The sequence below is a fragment of the Oreochromis aureus genome, linkage group 6 (assembly GCF_013358895.1).
Source record: "Oreochromis aureus strain Israel breed Guangdong linkage group 6, ZZ_aureus, whole genome shotgun sequence".
In the NCBI taxonomy this organism is placed as follows: domain Eukaryota; kingdom Metazoa; phylum Chordata; class Actinopteri; order Cichliformes; family Cichlidae; genus Oreochromis; species Oreochromis aureus.
In genome coordinates this window covers 7,211,490-7,217,366 of record NC_052947.1, presented here as the reverse complement: position 1 = coordinate 7,217,366, position 5,877 = coordinate 7,211,490, and the positions used below count along the sequence as shown (strand labels likewise).

The 5,877-nt window shown below is 42.5% G+C and overlaps 1 long non-coding RNA gene across 1 annotated transcript; it reads right to left on the bottom strand.

Moving 5' to 3' along the window:
• Positions 1-2,733: 2,733 nt before the first annotated feature.
• Positions 2,734-5,565, bottom strand: LOC120440437. The gene is made up of 3 exons (XR_005613247.1): positions 5,489-5,565; positions 3,636-3,696; positions 2,734-3,119 (listed from the first exon to the last, which is right to left on the bottom strand). It is a non-coding gene; the product is annotated as an uncharacterized LOC120440437 (long non-coding RNA).
• Between the last annotated feature and the right edge of the window lie 312 nt (positions 5,566-5,877).

Sequence of the window (5,877 nt, the reverse complement as noted above, 5' to 3'; positions counted from 1 at the left end):
CCAGGATGTTGCTGTCACCTTTCTGTTCCTGTAAAAAAAAAAAAAAAAAAAACATCCACCCTTTTGTCAGGTCAAGGCGGAGGTGCAATCTTGCATACTGGTGTCAAGTCAGTGAAAGCATTTGTCAGTCCCCATTTTTTATTTGCTGACAGTAGAACCTCTCGTGACGCAATAAGTTTCTACTGCCAGCAATGACGTCATTTCAAAAAGAAAAATTTTTTTTTAGACTGGATTACCTCGCTGAATCCTTTTTGGCAGGGACTTGTTTTCTGATTGTCCCAAATAAGTGGCTTTCTCCCGAGCCCATTTTAATTTTGGGGGGGAGAAACTCACTTGCGATTGTTCAACATGTTGTGTAGCGCTTTCGATCCCGATCTTGCAGGCCTGCATCAAAAAGAGGAAATTGCCAAACAAAAAATCTCAGTGCACTGTTAAAAATCGAAACAATATGAAGGCCTCTTTTTAGAAGTTGTCTAAGCATGCTCTCTTAGAATGATGGATCAAAACAAAACTAATTGTCAGGTTCAAAGTGGTACCAAAAGAAAATGCATCAGTAAATCTCCCAAACTTTCATCCACCAGTCACACACCTCACACAACAATATTCTATTAGATAATGAGTTCTGTTTTCCCCCATGTAACCAGATGTATGTCATGATAAGACCTCCCCCACACATCAGAAACAAGAAACTCAATAATCTATTAGTCTCCACTCATCTCCTCTTTGCGGTGCTCCAGACACTTTTCAATTCTCCACACAAGGCAGTCGTTTTTTCTTCCCAGTTTCCTAAACCCAAATTTCATTTCCCACACTAAAACAGCCATGTCCTCCCCTGCTCCTTCCACTGTGGTCTCATCTCATCTCTCCCCCTTGCAGCAGTCCAGTGAGTCAGTTGTCTTTCAGCTTTGTCCTGTGTTTTCCACTGTCTCATCTTGCCATTTTGCTCCAAAAGTGGAAAATGTCCAACTCAGACAGTCTTTTCAAAGGTCCATTCACACACAGTGAAGTTGCAGCTCGTTCGAAATGCACATCCATCCATCCAGTCATGATGATGCCATTTTTCTCCTTGCTGTCGCTGTCTTGCACAGCTGCTGCTGCTGCTGAACCTTTTCTTCACTGCTCAGGACACTGCTGTGAGCTCTTGAGATCCATCTCGTTGTTCTGGAACTGCATTTCTTGTCTTCAGGCAGAGATTCTTGGAGCTTGTGTTCTCAGGGTGACAAACACATGGAAATTAAGCTGTAAAACAATTCATCCAAAACTTGGCTTGAGTGTTTCTAATGATGTTAACCTATAATTTTCTTCCAACTGCTGCACGTGGAAAATTGATCCGGGTCTGCTCTTCACCTGCAAGTGACATGCTGAGACATTTTGATCATTGTTCTCATTGCTTAAAAAAACACGTCTCCCCTCTCTAGTTCTGAAACTCCCCTTTCTTAAAACCCCAGAGAGATTGTAGTTGTTCTACATTGAAAATCACCAAACCCTCTTCCTATTTTTATTGCTTATTTTTATCAACAATTCTGGTAAAAAAAGAAATTTTGTGTGTGTCCACCCTAGCGGAGCTGGTGGCCTGCAGTACCACCCTCTTCCGCTAGTTGGAAACAACTTTTACACACATTTCTACACTCCTCTCTTTTTTTTTCTTTTCTTGTTTTTTGTTCCCCATTTTCAACATTTTGAACCCCATTTTTCACTGTTTTTACACACACATTAACTTTTCCCACACAACCATTCTCTGCAATCTTACACACCACACATTTACTCAGTTCTTACCATACAGTCACGCATTGAGTTTTGTCTCTGGCCGCCTGGTGGAAGGCCTGCCGCTTTACTGGATCCAGTTTCCCTTTACATTCAGCGCGTCCTCTGCAATGGCCTTCTTCCCTTACCGGCAGAAAAGTGCTAAAATACCGTCATTTCACGCACTGTAGTACGCAGAAATGATTCCCAACAGTGTACCCGAACCGCCGTTCCTGTGGCGTACTTGGACCGATCACAGGTCTGGGCCGGCTTCTCCCCAACTGCGTGCTCGAGCCAATGTCCTTGTGATGGACCGTACCCAACACAAGCCTGGGGCATCAAACCGCCAGGATTTTTCCTCCGGAGACTCGAACTCCGGGGTCAGCCAGCGTTCCCCCCTCGGCCAGACAAAACTCTCCATGACTGTATACAAGTTAGCTATCACTCACCCATCTGCAGGAGTCCCCTCAAAGTTGATGGTCTCTGGGGTGGCTGAAACACACGGCTCCGTGACTCCTCCATTTCCTTCGCTTCAACAGCTGATAGGACAAAGGTACCTTTTTCCTCAGGGGTGATCAGCCCGTCCACGGAACCGTTGTTCAGCGACCACATGGACCATCCCATCCTCGTCGCCATTTTGTTGTGGAAGTTTTCCATTTAAATAAAGCCTGCAGACGAGCGGTGAGCAGTAGCTAACATTCTTTAATCAAAACACACAGAACAGAAAACCAAGCTTGTGGCGAGCCTGCATGACCGCGGGGCAGGGTCAGCAGAGTCTCACTGAGCCTAGCATGGCTCTCAGTTAAATACCTTCTTCAGAAACAAAAGGCAGTACACAGCTGTTTCACACCTTAAGGTTCACACTCGCTTGCTACCTCCCAGAGTCCTCGAAGAGACAAAAGACTCTTCCTGTGGAGTGGTCTGCTTCCCCCAACTTCCTTCTTACAGTATGGGTGTCAGACATGTTAAAATCCAGTGGCACCAAGGCATTATACAATAAAATAATGTGATTAATACACAAGTAAAAGAAATTCCTATACAGGTCTCTGAATTGGGACACAGCCCTAGTCTCTGGTGTTCTGTTTGTATCTCTCCCTCTTCACTCCCCCCCACCATGGTGGCATCTGGTTCCTAGTTCCCGCCTTGTTCTCCACACCCACTCATCACTCACCTGCTGCTCATCATCTATGATTGTTCCTGCCAGTACTTAAGGCCTTGGTGGAGTGCTGTTCTTTGCTGGATTGTTGTATTTACCCCCATTAATGTAGTCCCAGCTCTCTCTTGTGAATCTGTTTGTCTGCCATCGTGTTTCTTGGTTTTCCATTTTCTTCTCTCTGCACAGACCTTCCTGGACCCCCGCCTGTTTCCCGTGGATCCTGTTTGGATGAGCATGAGTGGGAGTGAGTTTCAGCGTGGGACTAGAGTTAGTGTGTGTGAGTCAGTGTGAAGAGGAGTGTAAACTAGTTACCCCTGCCCTGGCCCTTTCCTTTGAATTTCTAGAGCCCCCGTCCCTTCATCACTGTACATATGTATACATTTCACCTGGTGTTGTAAATAAACCTCCCTTTAGTTGCACAGTTCTGAGTCCTGCATTTGAATCATGCCTGATCTGATGTGACAGAGATGGAGATGTGCCGGGAGGGAGCGCCATACTAGAAAGAGATGGTACAAACTAGTTCTTTCCTCTACTTCAATTAGAAGAGATCATCAGGAGGAACATTATTTATTGATATGCAGAATTCATAGTTATGAGGAGACTGAAGAGGCTCTGAAGGACCATTTTTACACAACAATGTGAGAAGTGCTTTGTGATAAAGTGGGGAGGACATTTATGGCGTGATGGATTGCAAAACAGGCTGCATTAATGTATGTTCAGATAATGCTGTACCCACCAGGACTGTACTGTGTTTCACAAATACTAAACTGTGGCTCAGTCCTGACGTCAAGGAGAGTCTGCAAGTCAGGAAACAAAGAGGAACTGAAGAGCGTGCAGAAAACAGAGATTAACACTGTCTGTCAACAGAGGTGGCAAAACACAGACATTTTTTACTTAAGAAAAAGTACACATATACTTCTACTTAAGAAGTATAAAAAAATACTTCAGTAAATATTTAAAGTACTGTGAAGTCAAAGTTATAGTCAAATGTATTTATATAGCAGATTTAAAACAACAACCATTGACAAAGCTGCTGTTCAATTAAGATAAAAGAAATAAATACATCGGGAGACATGATAAGAGTTAAGAAAAAGAATCATAAAATTAGAAGATTTGAGTGAGAAATAAGATAAATAAAAGTAATACACCTCATTCTGATTTAAAAGCCAAGGAATAAAAGTGGGTTTTCAGACAGGTTTTAAAAGTGTCCAACGTTGGGGAAGTCCTGACGTGAAGGGAGCTTAGGAGCAGTTACAGCAAAGGCAGCATTAATCTGTTTATCAAACATTAGATTAGAGTCAAAAAAACACTCCTAGGTTCCTTGCAGAAGGTTTTTTATTATTATTATTATGAATTCCTAAAGGGCCAAAGTCACAGCGGTCACAGGGACCAAACACAATCACCTCTGTTTTCTGTTCTTTTAGGTTAAGGAAGTTTAAAGCCATCCATGCCATCCTTAACATCCTCCAAACAATCTAGCGAACCCTTCAGAGGACTCACAGACTTACATTTCAGTGGCAGGTAAATTTGCGAGTCGTCTGCATAGCAAGGGAATGAGATCCCATGTTTTTTAAAAATTGAACCCATAGGGAGCATATAAATAGAAAAGAGAACTGGACCAAGATTGGACTCCTTGAGGACCCCACAAGAAAGTGAGGCTTTTGAGAATGATGTATCCCCCAATCTAACAGAAAAACTTTGGTTGGACAGGTAAGATTTAAACCACTCCAAAGCAGCCTTTGATTCTGACACAGCGCTCAAGCCGAGAGATAAGAATCCCATGATCTACGGTATCAAATGCAGCACTGAGGTCTAATAATATTAAAATGACAAAATCTCTCAAGTCAGTAAAAGTTAAAAGGTCATTAAAAACTTTTACAAGAGCAGTTTCAGTGTTGCGATGCGTTTTAAAACCAGACTGAAATTCTTCACTAATGCCATTTTTATCTAGAAAGGTCTGGAGCTGAAGAAGGACAACTTTCTTTAGGAATGTCTGGACTGACAACCAAACATACCAAGCTTCTGTGTTTGAGCCAGAGACTGCACTTGTGGGTGAACAATACAAACATTTGTACATATTTCTTATATCAGTAATGTAACTTGCAACAAAACGTTCTGGGAAGCTTAAACTTAGTTTCAGAAGTGTATAATAAATAATAAAGTTTATAATAAAGTCATAATAACCTGATATTTAGAATCTCCATATATCATTTCCTTTATGCTTATATGTTGTCAAACAATGGCAGTAAGAAACATAGTGTTAAAATAGCTCTATAGCTATAGCATTATCTCTTTAACCTTAAGATTCATCTTGAGAAGAGGTCAAAGGTCAGTTATCGTTATGGGGTCTTGCTATATGTTATGACACAAACATAGCACAGTTGTAAGTATCATAGTTTCTAGGTTCTAAGGCTTTTTGTCAGTTTAATAGTGAGCTTTACAAGATTGATTTTCGTGCCAAAGGTTGGCACAGGCCTAAGTTCGCTTATGACCTCTAGAGCTGGAAACAACCTCAAGCAATCCTAAGGGTAATCAGCACGGCTAGCATTTTAAAAACATTTATTAAATGTTGTCATTGCTGACATATACCTGTTTAACAGCATGGTGAGTAGCGAGAACGCTAAGTTATTGTTAGCTTAAAAATGTCAAAATGTAATATTAGCATGAGCTACATGCTGATGTTATTCACTCGGGGCGATCGAATAACATTAGGCGATCGTTGGCAATTCGTCTTGTAACCGGAAGGTTGCCGGTTCGAGCCCCGGCTCGGACAGTCTCGGTCGTTGTGTCCTTGGGCAAGACACTTCACCTACCGCCTACTGGTGATGGCCAGAGGGGCCGATGGCGCGATATGGCAGCCTCGCTTCTGTCAGTCTGCCCCAGGGCAGCTGTGGCTACAACTGTAGCTTACCTCCACCAGTGTGTGAATGAATAGTGGAATTGTAAAGCGCTTTGAGGGTCCCGAAAAGCACTATATA